We start from the raw sequence: 20,604 nt of genomic DNA, 5'->3' as shown, positions 1-20,604 counted from the left end.
GAGAAAGAGATTCTCATAGGGATCGGTATCACTTCAAAATGTTGAAAACCACTGCTGTAGAACTTTATGTAAACTACACTAGAATTGACTTTAAAGTTATAATTAATAATATTTTTGATTCTTGGAGATTGACATTATATAATAATTTCCACTCAGAAATTATAATACGAAGATTAAACTTCACCCCTCGTCATCCCCCTCTCTCTGCTCATCCCCCACCTTCCACCCTGATATTTTAACGTCCTGAATTACTTGGGCTTTACAGTTTTATACTCTTTGCTAGATATATTTATGCTTTGAACCAAGTGTGCTTAATGCAAATGTTTTTAATCCTCTGTGAAACTTTTATAGATAATTCTTTGCATTTCAGATAAAAACAACTTATAGACATATAAGGTGAATATCACTTAGGTGGAAAGAGCATGTATCAATGAAATAACAATTTGAATTGAGCAAATATAAATCTATGTAGATTAATACATATTCTCAGAATTACATAGCAGATTATAATTCAGTCAAGAAGTAGGTGTCTTTTGATGCCTATGAACATTTATGAATTGTGTAAGAACTCTGAGATTAAATTTTTAGCCATAGTATTAAGTTTGGGATCATATTATCATTTTATATTAACATATAAGTACAACAATTATATCCAATAAAACTTCCATCTAACTTGGCTTTAATTTGTTTTAGACTGTGACATACACACTGTAATTCTTCTCTCCATTTTGGATTCCTATCATTGACAGCCATCCTGTGTGTCATTTGACATCCAGGAAAGATAGTTTTTCATTCCAGACATTGGATGTGTTAGTCAATTTGGGTACAACTTACATTGATCTCTTTTGATCACATCAAAAATTTAATTTTAACTAATTTTATGAATAAATGCACCTTGAAATTTAGAAAAGAAAGTTATGTGCTTAGATATAAGAACATAAACACTAGGTATAATTTTAAAAGAGCATAATATTGTTGAGAGTTATTGGGTTTATAACATGCAACAGAAAAATGATCATTGAACATATTTCATAGAAAATTGCTAATAAGATTTTCTTCTTCTCCCCAAGGTTAGAAAAGACAGCAAGTTCAAAAAAGGAGAGGGAAAGAAAGAAAGAGAAATATAGAGAGAGGAATGTAAGAAAGGAGGGAGGGAGGGAGGGAAGGAAGAAAGGAGAGAGGGAGGGAGGAAAATGGTAAGAAAATATGCCACTGTGCCATAGTCTAATATCCTAGCTTGCAGAGAAGACTAGAATATAGCAAAACTTAGAGCTTTAAAATCTTTGAAGACTAGTCAGTGTTATGTGTATATATATATATACATATATATATATATGCTTTCAATGAATCATACATAATCTAATTATCTTGCCTAAAATTTTCATTAAACTCATGAATTTTGTGAAACAATTTGAAAGCATTGGAGATCTCCAGCCTCTCTTATATTAGCATGTATAATAATCCAGGCTGGAGATTTTCATCTTAACTCGTCTTGTCACCATCCTGCATCAAGTACACCTGCATGTACTTGAGTGAGGTTTCACATTGACCACAAAGAGAAATCATTTCTTCGAAGAAATCTCTACAATAGTGCAGTTGTCCCAAAAACTTTCCAGGAAGGGTGATGACTTCAATTGCTGGTTTTCTGCTTTAGCCTTTTCAATGCAAAGATACTTAATCAGGTCCTTCTACTTGATCTCCTTTAGTGAAGTTTGTTTTGCATATTTCTGGAGGCCTTATGTGAAGTTGTTAAAATCATGGTGTCAGAGAGGCAAGATTGAATCACCCTGTATTAAATTCTTGATATTAAATTTAAGTGGGCTAGAGGTAGGGGGACCTGCTTTTTTTCTCAGTATCTTTTTTTGGTTTATTAATTTGTCATGGCTCTCCTCCTACTTCAGTTTTATCCTTCTAAGAGAAGCTATCAAAACACTGATGGGTCCGGGCATGGTGGCTCACACTTGTAATTCCAGCACTTTGGGAGGCCAAGGTGGGTGGATCACCTGAGTTCAGGAGTTCGAGACCAGCCTGGCCAATATGGCAAACCCCGTTTCTACTAAAAATACAAAAATTAGCTGGGTGTGGTGGTGCGCGCCTGTAGTCCCAGCTACTCAGGAGGCTGAAGCAGGAGAATCGCTTAAACTCAGGAGGCGGAGGTTGCAGTGAGCCAAGATCGTGCCACTGCACTCCAGCCTGGGTGAGAGAGGGAGAGTTCATCTCAAAAAAAAAAGAAAGAAAGAAAAGAAAACAAAGCACAATGATGGGCGGACCAGTCCTATAATAGTTTTCTTTTGTTTGGCCTGTGATTTTTTTTTTTTTTTTTGACGGAGTTTTGCTCTTGTCACCCAGGCTGAAGTGCAGTGGCGTGATGTGGGCTCACTGCAACCTCCGCCTCCCAGGTTCAAGCAATTCTCCTGCCTCGGCCTCCCAAGTAGCTGGGATTACAGGCGCCTGCCACCATGCCTGGCTAATTTTTGTAGTTTTAGTAGAAACAGGGTTCCACCATTTTGGCCAGGCTGGTCTCGAACTCCTGACCTCAAGTGATCCACCCGCCTTGGCCTCCCAAAGTGCTGGGATTTACAGGCGTGAGCCACCGCACCCAGCCTGGCTTGTAATTTAAAGAGTGAAATATCAGATTTTAAACATAGAACAAGAACACTGTTAGGGTCAGCTTCTCCAAAATCTAAAATTTTCATCATTTCATCTGAAATTTTCATCACCAAACAGAGTTGTGTTTGGTGGGAGAGAAGTTTTGTTTAAAATCACTTTATCAGATTATTTTCCACCATAGAGGGGACATTCTAGGCTGGTGAGAAGGGGTAGAGGCAGTTTTAGAAGGCAAGTCCAGGGCAAACTTAGGACTGAGTTCTTAGCAACACACGAATGTATTGAATTTGTTCAGAGGAACTTCTGGACATTAAACATACTAAATATACCTTAAAAGAGACAAAGTTTATCAGGGTTTGACTCATCTTTGTCAAAATTAGCTAAAATTGGTCATGTACTGTATAGTAAAGCTTTTACCTATTCTAGTCAGTGCTGCCCAATAGAAGTTTCTACAATAATAGAAACATTTTCTATCTGTGCTATCCAGTAAGGCAGTCACCAGCCACATGTGGGTATTGAGCACTTGAAATGCAGCTGGCAAGACTGAGGAACTAAATGTTTGGCTTTTTATTAAATGTTAAATAATTTAAATTTAAATAGACAAATGTGGCTAGTGGCTATTTTGTTAAATGGTAACATAGCTCTACCAAATCCTATATGATACAGATTAGAATGAAATGAACAAAGAAAGGTCTTTGCACTCCTTGTGCTGGGAAGTACTGTCTTGGTCATCATAGCAGGGGGTCATACCTTTAGAAAGTTTTTATGAAGCTGGATCTCCTTTATTTTGAGGCTAGAAGTGACAAAATAGGCTCCTTTAGGAACAACCAGTCCCATCTATGCCTAGATTTGCTTTCTTTCTTCCCACTGTATCATTTTGCTTTTATATATCGGTTTTGCATCATATATCGGTTTGCTTTTAATTCCTTATTTTTTCTTTGATTTTCAGATCTTTGACCATCAGTCTGTGACCTGCCCCTTCTCTTTACGTAAGTAAAAGTGATTTCTTTACCTTTTAAAAAAAAGTGTCAGATTTAGGAAATTGTGGTCTTCATTGGCATATTTCCTAGTTGACTTTGTTGTGGTTTCTAGTGCTTCTGTAGTGTGTATTAGTTTCTTTTGCATTTGGAGTGTATGCTGTTGGTGGTAATACTAAGTTGCTATCCATGAGGGTGCAGAAAATACCAGTGGCCCAGATACTGTACTTCTATAAAGGCTGCCCTTTACTTGGCTGCAGCTGCTGTTTGCAAAAGTCACTGCTCTTTTAAAGTATAGCTTACATTATTCAGCCAAATACCAGCAACAGTTGGGCTTTTGCTCCCCTGTCAATCATTGAGCAATTATGTATTCTTCAGTTATGTACCCATCCCTAGGTCCAATAGTTTTTAATTTTAACTTCTAGATCAGAGCTTTCATTTATTGACAAAATTTCTAATATCCCTTTACTAAGAAGTACAAGACTGTAAAGTAAATAGACTAAACTTTTGTGCAAAATTATGAAGTCTACAGGGGAAAAAAAGAAATCCCAGTTTCACGTGTGCCAGAAGGTTTATAAAGGTACCACTCTTTTTTAGAAAAGATGGAAAGGCATTTGGGGGAAAAAAAAACACGATTTTATATGTAAAAAAGAGAACGTTAATTATTTAAAATCCAAACCAGGCTGCACTGAATGGGTTTAAATAAAGTTTATTTTGAACTGCTTGAAAGAGATTCTAGGCCAATGAACCCAAATAATCAAAGTCACTTATAAAAGACACCACCCAAAAGATCCTACAGGTAGTGATAGTCACCTAATGTGATAAATAATTATTGGTATCCTCTGGCTGCTTCTCACTCTCTGGTGAGCTCTGTTCCTTATTCACAACATTATGTCTTGCTTCACTGACTCCTCACTCCAAGGTATTTCTTGTATTATAATCATTTGCACAGAATGGAGGTTCCCATGGCTATTTTGTTTATGCATGCCTTCCACTAACATTCCTAGAAGATAGTGGCAAATATATTTAGGGAGGCAGAATCCTCCAAAGGATGCTAAGGCTAAAGTGTAACGTGACAGTTTATTTGACAGAGAAAGGAGATTGATTAAACTCCCCAAAGACTGGAGCTGTGTGTAATGCATTTATACAACAGGGGTGGGTCCTACCTGTCCCTGACAAGTCTTGTTATTCTCTATTTCAGTGTTGATAGAGTGGGTCTGTAAATGCTTTGGAGGATGTCAATATGCATGCTTATGGTTACCACTTTATATCTGCACAGCCCTCCCCTCAGTTACCTAGCACTGCATATTTCTAGTCCTCTGACTGGCAAATCATTTTTGTTACAGTTCTTTTGTGTAAAAACAGTTCACATAATAGCTCTGTGTTAGACAAGGCATTAATCCTCACATCACCGGGATGAGTCAGCACAGTGCACTCCTGCCCGCACGGCTCAGCTATTGTGACGTCAGTGCTATAGGGCGAGCCTCAGACACAGGCAGTACAGGGGACCTGTGTCACCAATTAGGAATCAAGGGGGAGACTTTTGAGATAAAAAGTGTAGTTGAAAGGCTGTCCCTGGCTCATAGGAAAATGCAAATCTGATTCTATGCTACATCAGCCATCAGTTGCATAGCTTCTAGAGATACCCTATTTTTTAACCACACATAAGGCTGGGGGAGTGACCTATAATGAGCAGATAATCCGTTCATATACCCATGAAGTTGTGCCATCCCTGGGCCAGGCTTCATGTTTGCTTGGCTTGTTCCAAATCTTGAAGCTGCCCTCATATCAGCAGGGTGACCGGGCTTATGACAGTCCTACTGTCCTCAAGTATCCCGTAGACACAGTTGATGGTTGATGGCTCCAGAGTGGTGCCCCAGAGGCTCGACAAAAGGAAAAGAAATGTCCAATGTCCCTTGAGAACAGATCAGAACATTATCTCCCCAGTGCTTTGACTCCAAGTGCCTCTTCAATGGCCTCCTCTAAACAGGTACAGAATTCTGCTTGTTCGATCTTCTCTTAGCAGTGCATTTAGTCCAGTATCACAATCTGTATTTGACCTGGATTTCAATAGGAACTGAAGAGCTCTCAGATGTTCCCCCAAGAATTTCCCATTCCATTACTGTTTAGCAGAAACAGAGAGGAACCCTCCATAATCTGCCATGCTACCTTGAAGCAGGTAGCACAGACTTACCTTATTTGGGAAACTTGGTTCTTACAAGTTAGGTCTCTCTACAATTCAGATTCAGATTTATTCTCAGGACAATATCTTTCAGTATTGAATATTAAGTCTTGAAAAGGGTGTTAATTTACAGCCTTAGTGGCAGTCTCTGTTAAAAAGACCTTCCTCCATCACAGAATTTATCCCTCACTCTCACTGTCACCCCAGCCAGTCACCAGCCCCTGCCATACCCATCAGAAAGTGCCTTACTGCTGGGATCTTCTGCCTTCATTAGATTGCTAATGGGCTCCTACTATGCTTATAAAAGCTAACACTACTACTTGGCTTCGTTTTGATTAATTATCATGTACAGCTCTTTATTTAGTTTTCATTCAACAAACATTTATGGAAAGCTAGTCACTGTGCTTGGTTCTGGAAACTCCGGGATAAATAAGAAATGCTTTCTTTTGTTAGAAATCTCAGTCTGATAGGGGAGATACATAAGTGAATAAAGACTATAGCATATAATAGGCACTGAAATGCAGGTATATACAAGACGTAGTAAGAGGAATGAAGGAGGAGTGCCCACTTGCATGTGGTAAGGTGACCAGGCTGGGTCTTAAAGTCAGAAGAGTACATTGCAGTTTACCAGGTAGATATGAAAGAGCAGAAAGAAAAGGGGATCATAATCAAGAAAAATGTAAGAGCATTTACAAAATCAGGAGGCGTTAAGTAGCAGCGAGATTCAGAGGAGTGAATAGTTCAGTGTGATTGAAACATGGTGGTTGAAAGAGTAGTATGAGATTGGGCTGGAAAGCAGGCCGGGGACCTTGCCTGCCATACGGAGGACCTTGTATGCCGTGCAGAGGAGTTTGGACTTGATCCTGCAGGCTTAAGGAGGCTTTGAAGAATTGTAAGCAGATGTATGTTTTAGAAAGAGCACTTGGTGAAAGTGGAGAGGCTGGCTCAGAACAGGGAGACCAGGTCAAAGGTAAAAGCCAAAGGCCTGAACTGTGCAGTAGGGGTAGGATGGAGGGAGAGGCTATTTGGTAGTGTTGAAATAGACATTAACCTTTGTGTAATTCCAGCATATCTTGGCCTATTGCATAATCTTTGCCTTCTAGGAGAAAGGCTGAAACATTGTGTGGAGTCAAATTTCAGACCAAAATACATCCTTATGGGATCTTCAGCAAAGACCTCAATTTGAATATGACCTCACTTTGAGCTACTGCCCCCTGGTCACCAGGCTCGCATGCCTCCTACTGCCTATAGTGGGTGTGAGGGAGGAGCAGGCAGATAAGGAGAAGACATTCCCAGTGTCCTGCTTGTCTCTTCTTTCACCTGAAAATGAAACAGTTTCTAAATAATGCCCCCCTAAAGTCAATCAATGCCCCAATTTCCTATCATTTTCTCATTGCTCCCTTTTTCTAAGCAAAATTTCCAAACCATTGAACTGAATTGCAACTTATGCACAGCCGGGTGTTGAAACAATTCAGTGTATTCATTCCTTCTCTCTGAATTAGAGTTCACCATAAGTGTGCTTTTCTCTTGTTCACTTTGGGCTGCCAGGACAATTTAAAGGAAATTTTCAACAGCTTATGTTTCATGTACTATGTTCTCTTTTGCAAATGGGAGGATCTGCGTGGGTGTGTTTAAGCCTTCTCTATATTGCTTTCTGGAGAAAGGTTTGGGAAGATGAACAAGACGAGGAGTAGGGACCTATTGAAAGCCCAGGTCCCCCAGTGACCTGAGTGCAGAACGTAGGCTGGTGATCAGATGGTCAATTATGTGTTTGTCAAAACACAGTGGGCTGCATTCCAGGCTGCCAGCTTTGGAAGCCCAGCTTCTGCCAACCAAATGTCATCTGGGAACATGCAACACTGGGCACTGTGAAGGAGTTTGAAATAGACCATGCCACAGCCAACCTACTGCCAGTCTTATAGCACCAATATGGCATGCACAGCCGGGCCCCATGTTTCAGAGCTCAGGAATTCACTGTACTAAATTCAAGAGGTCAGATGGGTTCATGTTTTCAAAGCCTATGTTCTTTGCTTTGAACACTGTGACTTGCTCCTCAGCAATTTCCAAGGGATTTTTCCAGTCACATCTCTGTGGAAACCACTCTTTTTGTGATGGTTATAAGATACTTGTAAATGTCCCAGAGGATAGGAAAAAAAAAATCAACTTGCTCTGACAATGACTATGATTTCGACAGAGGGATTCCAACTCTTAGGAAATTACATTAAAGGTGCATAGCTTTTAAAATATCAGGAACCACCTTGGCAACTTATAAAAAGCAGAAGGGCTTTGCCTATTTTATAAAGTGATTTGCATATACCTGCATAAATAATGTCCCCACCTGTACTTTTATGCATTTAGGTTGAATAAATTAAATTTTGTGATCTTTAAAATATTCACTGTCTTTCATTGCTCAGACACCATTTGCAGGACCCTTCCTCCTCAGTTCTTTTCCTAGTGATAAGAGTGGCTATTTTTTTTTCAATCTTTTGACTCATTCAGAGAATCAAAACACTCTGAACACCAATCGACTATAGCCAGGAATATTACCTCCCTCTGGTTGCATTTCTCTTAGCCTTTCTACCTATCAGATGGTGAGTTCCATGTATTTTTAATAAGAGAAATAAAGTATTACTAAGGTGAAAACACAGCACAAGACAGAATTAAGTTCTATTTACATATATATGTAAGAGAGAGAGAGACTCTGTGTGTGTGTGTGTGTGTGTGTGTGTGTGTGTGTATGTATACACAGACTTGCACTGATACACACCTCAGGGACATGCCCATAGTAACCTTTTCTTTCTTTCACCACTGCACTGCGACAACCTCTTCAGGAACCATCCAGCTACTAAGCCATTTCCATTGTACCTTGGGCCTTCAAATCAAAGCCTGGTCAGTAGGCCACCCTCCCCCACATTCACGCTTTAAGATATTATTAAAAACATGCTATGTACAAAGAATAATGTTTATTGGATAGTTAAAGCATAAATATAGCATAAGTACATGACCCTTTCTTGCTCTTAAGTAATTTAAAATTCATTTAGGAAAAGCAGTTATATTGTTGAGTGTTGTGTATGCATATAAGATAATAAATGACTAAGTTCCAAAAGGAATGATACAGTCCAGGAAGTACCATAGGGTTTCATTCATGAAAGAGCCTTGCAGGCTAGAAAGTTTCATGTAAAACTGATTCAGCTGAGTCTTGAAAACTGGCTAAAATGTAAAAAAGATGAAGAGAAACAGAATCATATTCCAAGCAAAATCATATACCAAAGTGTTGGAATCTTCGAGGGGGCCCATAAATAGCATCACTTTTCCCCACTCGAATTCTAAACCTATTGAAAAATAAGACAAAAGAACTGATAGCTAGGGAACCAAAATTTTTATAAAGGTTGGTTGAAGAGCATAGCTTAGTGTAAAGAGGAAATGGGTTTGCTGACTCTCTTCCCTTCAGTCAAACCTTTCAAAAGCTCTCTCACAGGAAAATGTGGATCTGCATATGAGCAACACTTTCCAGGTCATCACCTCCCGATAGTCTCAGTAGAAAAGGAAGGACAAAGAGGTTAAACTCCTGTGCTTACAAATTTGGATAGATCAGTTCTACCTACCTGAGAAATATAGACCAAGGGCTTTCCCACCAATGGGATACTTTGCCTCCATGGGGAATTATAAGGAATGAGACAAGAGGAAAGCAGTGTTTAGAAAACATCTGGAAACTAGGAGTAGGGAAGAGGCATTCTTACCCACACTGACATCCATAGACTGGAAAACAAGAGGAGGAAGTACTGAGTGAGATGAAAATGGGAACCAGAGCCACATCTGGTCTGAGAGCATATACCTGGGGTAAGAACCAGTAGTCCTACTGGTTATCCAAGATCTAAACTAAGGGCCCCTTTTCAGAGTCTCAAAAGTTACAAGAATCAGAACCTGGGGGAACAGGCAAGAAATGAAGATAATGGACAAAAGCCTAGTTAGGAAAAAAAATACAAAAACTCTAGTTTCTTGTTCAACTAATAATAACAATAAGAAATAACTATTGAGTGCTTGCCTTACTTTACATACTGGACTAAATACTTTTAATGGCTATCTGATTTAACCTTCAAAACTACCCTATTAAGTAGATGCTACTATAATCCTAATTGTGCAGATCAGAAAACTGAGATTTAACATGTTTGATTTATTTTATAAGAACATCTAATAAATGGTAGAGATAGAATTTGATTCCAGGACTATGTCTTAAAAGCCTCAGCCAAATTTTACTAGACACAAAGTTGAATGTCTACTAAATGCTAAAGGTATATATAATAAAGGAATATTAACATAGTCTCTCTCCTTCTGGAGCTTATAATCTGGGGAATGTAAGACAGATACTAAGCAAATGGTCTCACAATATAACTTGTAATTACAAGTTGTGCTTACCACTATATAATAAAAGTACCATGTGCTCTAAGAGCAAATAAAAGAAGATTTAACTGAGTCTGGAAATTCAGGAGAAGCTTCTCTGAAATAGTAACATTTGAGATGACACCTGAAGGTTAAAAACAAAAAGTAAGGATGGATGGTGGAAGAGGATTCCAGGCAGAGGGAACAGCATGGATGAAGTCCCTGAAGAGAGCTGCACAGAGAGAAAAAGGTGACTAGCAACCCAGGTTGAGGTTGAAGAGATACGTAGGGCCTGATGGTAACAGGTCCTTGGTAGGCCATGTTAAGGATTTTTGTGTTTATCCTAAGGACAGTAGAGGAGCAAACTTAAGAAGGACTGTGGCATGATCATTGTTGTTTTTTAAAAGGGTAAACTTTGGGGCATTTATCCCAGAGAGATGGAAACATAACTGTACAACACCTGTACATTATGTTACACCAATGTACATAGCAGCTTTATTTGTAATAGCCCAAAACTGGAAACAACCCACATTTTCCTCAGTGGGTCAATGGTTAAGCAAACTGTTATATCTATACCATGGAATACCTCTCAGCACTAAGCAGAATAAATTATTGATACATACAATAACTAGTTTTAATCACAAGGGTATTACATTGGATGAAAAAGCTAATCTCAAGATGATGTACTGTTATGATTCTTATTTATATAGCACTCTTGAAATGAAAAAAAATATGTAAGGATTGAGAACATACTTGAGGATGACAAAGTTAGGGAGTTGGGGTAGAAATGGAGGTGAGTGTTGCTATAAAGGATAACGCAAGCGATCTTTTGTGATGGAACTGTCCTGTAGCTTGACTGTGGTAGTATTCATGAGTGTATGCATGTAATAAAATTGCTCAGAACTAAATATACACCCACATACTCATGTGCATATAAAACTGGTGAAACCTGAGTAAGGCAGATGGATTGCACCAATGTTAATTTCCTGATTGTGATATTGTACTATAGTTATATAAAATGTTACCATTTGGGCAAAACTGGGTAAAAAGAATAACAAATCTCTCTGTATTATCTCTTACAACTGCACGTTAATCTAAAATTATCTTGAAATTAAAAATTTAAAAATATATATCAAGATAGCTTAACTTTGGTAAATAATTTGGAAGGATCAAAAATGGATATGAGGAAACCAGTGAGGGAGCTATTCCAGTAGACCACATAAGAGGCAGACTAGAGTATTGACAGTGGAAATGGGAGGAAATTGATGGAACTGAGAGATAATTCAGAAGTAAAATATTCCTGGACTTTTTCATGGTCGGTTATGTGAAATAAAAGAGAGAAGTGGCAACAATGACTCCTGGTTTGGGGCTTATCAAACTATATGAAGGATAATACCATTCACAGTTACATGAAACACCAAAGGAGGACTGGAGTGGAGAGAAGTTTGTAAGTTGTGTTTTTGAGATGTTGAGTGTGAGGTACTTTTGATAGATACATAGTGAGCGTATTGTACAGGTATTTATATACATAAAACTGGAATTCAGAAGTAACATGAAGGCTGGAGACATGAATTCAGGGTAATCGACATATAGTGGTAAATGAATCTGTTGGCATGAATAACATTGCCTAGGGACAGGGTTAGATTGAGAAGAAGGCCTAAACTGAGACTTGAAGAGCTCTTAATATTTAATCCGCTGGTAGAAAAAAATGAGGCCATAAAATAACCTCAGAAGGAGCCACCAAGAAGGTGGCAGGAAAATCAGAAAACATAGGCACAGAAGCCAAGAGAGTGCCTCAAAGGTAGTGGTCAGTGATGTGACGTGTTACTGAGCAATCAAGTAGGTTAAGGACTAACAAATATATATTGCTTATATTAATTTTGAGCTTATTGTTGACCTCAGCAAAAGCTATTTTGTTGAAGTGGTCAAAACAATAACATGTTTGTAATGGGATGAGGAGAGAGTGAGAAGTGAAGAAACAGCAAATGTGGGCCACTCAGAAGTTTTGCTATGAAGGAAAGGAAAATGACTAGTGCAATATCTTGAGGGGGGAAGTGAGGTCAAAAGAAGGTTTGAAAAGCATGGAAACACTAGTATTTTTTGTATTTTCATGGGAAGAATACCGTAGAGAGGAGAGATCCAGTGTGCAGAAGAGAGAAGAGCATAGGATGACTGGCAGTATAAGATTACCGATAAGGCCAGAGAGATGGAATCCTGAGTACAAGTGCAGAGATGGAAGGAGGGACACATCTTCGATTTTTGTAAGAAAGGAGGAGTAAAGGAAAGGAGCAGATGCAAGCCCACGTGTAGATTTGGTACTGAAAGGTTAGGAGGTTTCCCAAGTGATGGGCACTGAGGGGCAAGGTCCTGCTAAGAATAAGCGGGGAAGAGATTTAAGGAAAGTAGAGATTTGAAATCGTTCTTGAGACAAATGGGACAGCAAGTTGACCAGAGAAATACAGTAGGACTCTCCTTGGCAGTGTGGAAGGTGCAGGTGAGTCTGGTGGGTTGATGTTGATACCTATCTGCCCTGTCATGGGATTTTCTCCAGCAGTTTGGAGACCAAGGTGCAAAATCAGAAGAAATGAGTTTGAATTAGGATAGGGTTTCACCTAGCATTTGTGGCATTAGGAGTTTTAGCTTCTTGTTTTGGTTCTAGCTGAGGCCAGTAAGAAAGGGCAGTGAAAGGGCTTAGTTAAATTCTCCAAGCATCTGTTGAGTATATTGTATCAGGCACTGTGTTTGGTACAGAAAATACAGAGGTGAGTAAGACACCATCTATGCCTTCAAATAGCTCACAGTCCAGGGTGGTTTGTAGGCTGACATCTGGTCCAAAACACCAGGAACAGGCAATTGAATAACCTTTGCAAGGACCAGGAGACCCATGTCATTCCTTTTCTTTCTTATGCCTGCTCCTTCCCTCTGCCCTGTCCTCACAATACCCAGTTTGTTTTTGTGTTTTGGCTTTTTGTTTTGTTTTGTTTTTTACTTTCTCAAAAAATATCTACTCTCTTGGCCTTATTGCCAAGCCTCTAGTATGCATCATACATATGTGAGAGACAACTTTGATTTCTCCCATTATCTTTTTGCTAAAATATGATGATTTAGAAACAATTAGATCATCTACTTGAAGTGTGGTATTGGTATAGTGTGAATTGTCTCTAAATGTTAAGAGCTGGCATCTGACGCTACAGAAAAGCTATTTATTTAAGAGGGAGGGAGACAGGAGTGTAGACAGGTGAGAGAGGGAACAAGGAAAGAAAGAAGGGAGGGATGGAAAGAAGAGGAATGAAGCGGGCCGGGCACGGGGGCTCACGCCTGTAATCCCAACACTTTGGGAGGCCGAGGCAGGCAGATCACGAGGTCAAGAGTTCGAGACCAGCCTGGCCAACACAGTGAAACTCCATCTCTACTAAAAATACAAAAAATTAGCCGGGCATGGTGGCGGGTGCTTGTAATCCTAGCTACTCGGGAGGATGAGGCAGGAGAATCTCTTGAACCCAGGAGGCAGAGATTGCAGCAAGCCGAGAACGCGCCACTGCACACCAGCTCAGGCAACAGTGTGAGACTCCATCTCAAAAAATAAAAAAATAAATAAATATAAATATAAGAAGGGGAAGAAAGCATACTAACTACACAAGATCTTATGTAGCAGCTCATCCTTGTTATTCAAGGGAACTCCCATTTAAAATGAATAAATAATCCTCCATGCCTAATGGTGATCTACACCATCAGCCTCCAAAAACAGCTTCCAGACCTAGAAACGTACCAGGGTACTATAGGTTAATTATAAATTCCAGGTGCTGGTAATGCAAGAGAAGATATGGAGAGGGTCTAAAGGAGGTGGAAGTTTCTAACTTCCAATAGAAGAAAGATCCCTTACTCAGATTTATTTTAAGCATTATAAAATGATAGTTTAGAAAGAGGTGGTGGCCGTGATGGCTTATCTTTATTTGGGCACATTCCATTCTGTGATATTCCCTTTAGGAAATGATGTTAGGGTCATTGGACTAAAAGCTAAATTGCTGATACATCTGGGGTAAAATTTGGCAGCTGTCGAGCGAAACAGCTTTTTTTTAATATTTACTTTTTTCATGATTCTATAATTCACACTTATTGTGAAATATTTAGAAAGTATAGAGTAAAGGGAAAACATCCATAATTCCACTACACAGAACCAACTATTATTAATAATTTTTTAGATCACCTTCTAGTGTCTTCTCTAGATTTTAACATGCCTGAGCATACATTGCATGTATACAGTTGTATCCCATTTTAATTCAATATTATATAATAAATACTTCCTGGTATAATTAAAAACTCTTTATAAATATCACTATAACATCTGAATAATATCACATAAAGCCCCCAGAATTTACCTAACCATGCCCTAGATAAAAATATTTGGGTTATATTCACTACTTGAAATTTTATATTTTAAAATTCTTTAAGGGAACAACTATGATGTACATCTCAAAGTGTCAAACTTGGGGGAAACTTGAGGCAGACATTGATGTCACCCTACTAAGAGAGCTAGTTAGTAATTGCTAATGACCATGAAAATCATATTGGAATTTTTAAGTATTTATTGCAGGTTTTAGGTAAGTTCTTTTTCCCCCAAAATAAAAGTTATAATTTTTAATTCTAAAAAAGTATACATTTAGTTTTGCTTGAATTTGTTTCATTGATAGTATTTATAAAGTGCAAGGTTAAATTCCTTTGAAATCTCACAGCCCAGAGATAATCACTATTAATAACTTAGGAAATATTATATTTCCATGCAGTCCTGTTTACCTTTCTCTTTTTCTTTCTCTGTCTTTCTCTTTCCAAACTGAAAGGAAAAGTTACTTGCTGTTTTGTATTCTACTCTTTTCACTTAACATTGTAATAGTCATTTACCATGTTAATAAATATAGATCTACATTATCTTTTGACAACAACGTTGCACTTCAGTATGTGCATAATTTATTGACTCAATCACTTATTGATGGACAGTTGGGAATTTGGAACTTTCTTCTTACTAAACAATGCCACAATAACTATCTTTATATGCACATGCATATGTACACGTTTGTACACTTACATGATTATTTCCTTAGGATCAATTAATTATAGTGGAACTGCAAAAGTAAAATGCATTACTAAACTGTCCTCTAGCATTGGTTAATATCTTCACCAACAAAAAAAGAGACTGCCCATTTCTCTGCATCCTCACTAATTCTGTAATTTTCAGTGACAATTTTTGCCATATACATGAATATTTTCATACTGGAGGTATGAGATGCATTTTCCAGGCATAAAACCAAAGCCTGAAAACTTTTTTAAAAATACATGTATTTTAAATTTTATTACATGAAAATAAAAATTACTATGGTAGAAAATCATTTTTTAAACTAGGAAAAATATTTGTGATATATCCCTAATATTTTAAGAATAGCTATAAATCAATGATGAAAGGATGAATAACACAATAAAAAATTGGAAAAGACAAATGAGCCATCTAACAGGTTTGTTTGCTTAGTCTCATTCTTTACTGCAAAGGCAGTGCTCCCTGAAGTCCTCCAAGGCCACCTCAAGCTCTGCTTCTTATGCACTGATGGCAACACCTACCCTCACCGCCCTTGAGGGGAGCGTTGTGGGAAGCAAAGCACCACCAGAGACCTATGATATTTCTGGGTTGGGAGGTGGTAAGCATTCACCTGGTTACATACATTTATGTTTATTTGGTATCACCAGCCCTCAAAGGGCCAGGCTCACGCACATGAATGTAAAAATTATCATCAGCGCTCTGCCTTAAACTCCAGAATCAGTAAATTATTGGGAAGGGAAAAATACACACTGGCAACATTGCCTGATCCATGTCTCCAGGGCAGGATTGACATTATTCTTCTCCCAGATGTAGATAGAGATTTCTGGATGTTCTCATAAATAAAGTGCTAGAGGCCATGTCATCAACGTCCTCCATCTTTCCCCGCTCTCTGATTCCCATGTGTATTACTACATACTTAATGAAATGGAGTATTTTTCAGCAACTTCAGGGAAAGTGAAAGACGCTAGAGAATTGGAAATGCCACACTAACAGCATCACCTCCGCCTCTGCCGTGCAAACTGTGATGACAGGGCGTCTTCCCTGTGTTCTGGGACGGGGAGCATCTGGGTTCTGGGAGTGAGTTCCTCGAGTCTTCCCGAGGGTCAGGAGTTGTACAAAGCTGTTCTGGGTGGTAATTGGAGCATTCCTTGACCACAGAAGTTCATTTGCAGATGGTAAGGGATGACATGCTCTGGGGCATTTTTCCCCCTCTTTGGCAGAAAATTGTGGACATGAAAGTCTTGTGTGTTTTAAATCCTTAGACAGTGTCCAGAAAGGAAGCAAAAGAGAGGCAAACATGTTAGAGTCTAGGAAGTCCCTTCAGGCCAACTACAAGCTAAGGAGAATGGAAGGAACCAGGCCTAGGAAATGGCTTATTCTCTACCTGAACAGTCAAACACCTCTTGAGGTGTGCACATATGGTTATGAGCCAGGCTTTAGTGCTGCCAGCAGTGCCCTTGGAGACCATGCCACTGACTCAGTGTACCTAGGGCTCAGAGTGCCAAATGTCTCATTTTCTTAATGATGCTCCTAGAAAGCTTCACATATTATCCACATGCTTCTGTAACATAGTTTATACTCAGAAGCTGGGGTTCGAGGGAGATTTTAAATGTTATATATACATATATATATATATCTTCCACATACACACATCCTACTTGTTTAAGGAGTCATTCTACTAGGACACTTGCAGAGGCATCTTGTACAAGAAGTCTTTGCAGTGATAAAATTAAGAGTTTTTTTCTTTTATCAGGGTTCTTCTTTTACATGGTCTCTTTGTGTAGTCTCTATATTATTCTTCATTTCTTCTAATGTGTGGGTATTGAGAACAGATCAGGCATGCTCCAGAGAATCATTTCAAGATATTCATCTAAACAGGTCACTTTACCTCTCACACTTCAATAGGCTAAAATGGGTTCTACCTTTAATCCCTGGTAAATTTCTAGGCTTTTTGATACATAAAGAATAATTCTCACCTCTAATTTAAAATTAACCTTGTACTTTGAATGAGAGAACCGTGTGTCTCATGAAAGAACATGAGTGAAAGGTACACCTAAATATTTTAATAGTAGCCTTCAGCCTAGTCCTTATAAGCTACTCAAGGACACATAAGAAAAGTAATGAAAAGTCTTCAGTCAAAATAATTTTCTGAGATTTTTTTTCTATGCTTTTATCCATCACCACCATGCTTGAATAATCTTCACTGCATTGGTTCTTCACCAGTAGCTTTCACATACTCCTCTACCAGTTTTATAACAGTACCTTTCAGTAAAGGTTAGGAAGAATCCTAACACTGTTAACTTCCTCAGTAAGCATGCACTATCTGTTGACAGGGTGTCTGTAGACTATCTGTTTACTTAAAAAGAACCAATTTCTTCATCATTATATTATCATCAGTCATTAACATTACTCATCTAGAATGGGTACAGAGGCAAGCCACCTCCTAGTAACCTATGTGTTTACCACTCCATCCCAAATCTCTGATATACTTAGAAAAAAAGTTTTAGACATGTAGGATAACATTCTAGAAAACAGTTTCAATGATCTGAATCTTAGCTCAGGAATTCATACACCGCTCCCCCCGCCCCACACACACACACTCTTACTGACCACCATTATTTGGAATTTTTTTTTATCTAATCAACAAAGAACTACAGCTAAAACACTTTGAAGTATTCCTTTTGAAACATTTTGATGTTGGATTCTGGCTTATTCCTTCTTAGAAAATGAGGGATTACATTTAAATGTCAAATAAATGTTTGTACCTAATGTGTTAGTCCATTTTTGCTGCTATAACAAAATACCTGAGACTGGGTAATTTATAAACAACAGAAACTTATTTTTCATAGTTACGGAGACTAGGAAATTCAAGATTGAGGCACCTGCAAATTTGGTATCTGGTGAAGGCCTCTCTGCTTCCAAGATGGCACCTCTTGCTGTATCTTCATATGGCAAAGGGTGGAAGAGGAAAATGGAGAGAGACAGCTCCTTCACACCTTTTATATAAGGGCACAAATCCATTCACGAGGGCTCTGCTTTCATGATTTAATCACCTCCTAAAGACTCCACCTCTTAATACTATCACATGGGCAATTAAGTTTCAACATATGAATTGGGGGGTGTGAACATTCAGAGCATATCATCTAATAAGAAATGAATGCATAATTTTTGACTGTTGTAATAAAATAATATTTCATTAAGCATCACTCGTCTCTACTCAAGTAGTGACCAAAAGATGGAGATGTTCTTCAGAGAGGAGACAACAGCTCTCTGTGGGTAACCCCCAATATGGATGCAGATTTGGAAACAGGAAAGCATGCAAGTAAAAGCACCAGAAAAACAACCAAGAGATGTCTGCACCTTAACTGCACTAGCCACCCTAAAATGAGTTAGGCTTTATAAGATGGAATAAAAAACATGCACTCTAGACAGTAGTCCATTTCTAGGATTGTGTAGGGTTTTAGTTTCCTCTCATTTCTTCGCAAAAGTATTTTTGTAAAAATAACTTGGTCTAAGAAAAAAAGATTTCTCCATACCACAGTTGGATTATTTCATGGGAACAGTATACCCCTTTGGCAGACTGCATTGACTTTCAGACCAATGCAGGGAAAATAGACTGAGTGACCCAGGAGGAGCAGAGTCAGGACCGGCTGTATGCAGGAGTCCTTACCATCTTCCAAAAGCTACCAAATCAGTCCTTTATTCCCTGTCTCAACAATCGGCATTGGCAAATTTAAAAGATCAAAGTTCCTTTTAAGACCTGAGCTATTATATTATTATATAGGGATTACTTCAAGATCAGCTACTGTTACCTTTGTCTGTGGTCCAGGGCCTCAAAGCACTTCCATACACGTGCGTGCGTGCACTCACGCACACACACACACACGCACACACACTTACACACACACACACTTACACACACACACACACTCTATTGATATGAGCTTTTCTCCTGCCTATTAGATGCATTACAAATCTGCCTATAATGGGGCCTCTCTGCATTCCAACAAAAATATTTCTGGAGCTCTCCTGGCTCCCACAACATTTGCTGGGTGCACATTTAATATGTTTTAGCTTTACTGCCTGAAGATGGAATCAGGGACATCTACCTGCACATGACAGTGCTTTGGCTCTTGCAGTTGCAGAACTTAATGTATGTATCAGTAATGAAAATCTTAATTAAGAAAGCTGCATCATTGTCCATGAACACTCATTTTTCTCCCCCTGCAAAGCCCTTTGTGTATTGCAGTATATACCTGGTCCAGACAGACAGAGCCCTCTAAGAGCTTGTCTGGCAGATCTTCTCTTGATTATTAACAGCTAGCGAATGACAAAGTCTCGCTCTCCTTTTGTCTTGAAGCTGAGGCTTGGAACAGCAGAGCACACAATGTACTGTAGGGTTTGTTTGTGTTTTTTTAAACTTGCTTTTATTACGTTGGTGGGTTTAAAAATCCGACAGTGTTGATCAAAACTAATTTAGGTAACTTAGAGTTGCCAAAACACTAGCAGATGCATATTTACACATATACTCTCAGAAAAATGTAATTTTCCATATAGAAACAATGCACAAACATAAGAAGGGACAATTTTAATCTGTCTGCCCATGTTTCTGGTACCTTTGGCCTCCAGTACTTAAAGGCTGCAACGTCCTCACATATGTGACCTCAGCAGTTACTTCTTTTCCTGTGCCATTGTGCATGTGCCAATTTGTCGTTTGTGCAAAGAGTAAGCAGCTTTGGAAAATGGAATGACTTTATGCAGACAACTAACTGTACCCATAAAAATTACAAGAGTTACTAAGAAGGTCCTTTGAACCTTAGTTCAAAGGACCTTCTTAGTACTACTCTTGCAATTTTTGAAAAGGTGGCCTATAATTATGTTTATGAAACAATGCCGAATTGTGATATTTTAATAAAGCTCACATCATAATTCCCCCAAATAAAAAGTTAATCAACTTAAAATTCTCTTAAAAGCCTCAAAGCATTTCACTCTTCGAAAGTAGCAACTCCTACCAATTAAGTCTATGACCTCGACCCATGTCCTACATGATGAGGAGAGAGACTCATGTTCTCAATCACTTACATATCATTCAGTCTTCTGCATTTTCTAAATTTCTGGTCTACAGTGTTAACCATTTACTGGTAGAGCCATGTAAATAATTGAATTGGATTCAGGCCGTATGCTTATATGATACTTTCCCTGGAATAGGACATATTCACTTAAAGAAGGTCTGATAGTAAATACTTATGATCTGTCTTCTGCTTGCTGTACCTATACTGCCCTCACCAAGAGGGGAGCAGCCATGCTGTCTCAGATGGTAATGGTGTGCTGCTTATTTACTCTCCTTATAAGTTCGCATGCTTTCACTC

At 38.6% G+C, this 20,604-nt stretch overlaps 1 protein-coding gene across 48 annotated transcripts in view; it reads left to right on the top strand.

Moving 5' to 3' along the window:
* The window catches only part of ZBTB20 (zinc finger and BTB domain containing 20), an 830,234-nt gene that overhangs the window by 640,873 nt on the left and 168,757 nt on the right, over window positions 1-20,604 (top strand). For all 48 annotated transcript variants that reach the window (XM_055110295.2, XM_063602515.1, XM_055110294.2 and 45 more), the window contains one exon: window positions 3,557-3,596. The gene's annotated coding sequence lies outside the window, so the exon portion shown is untranslated. The remainder of the gene's footprint in view (window positions 1-3,556; window positions 3,597-20,604) is intronic.

Source organism: Pan paniscus, chromosome 2 (assembly GCF_029289425.2).
Source record: "Pan paniscus chromosome 2, NHGRI_mPanPan1-v2.0_pri, whole genome shotgun sequence".
Lineage (NCBI taxonomy): Eukaryota > Metazoa > Chordata > Mammalia > Primates > Hominidae > Pan > Pan paniscus.
This window is presented reverse-complemented; position numbering and strand designations above follow the sequence as displayed.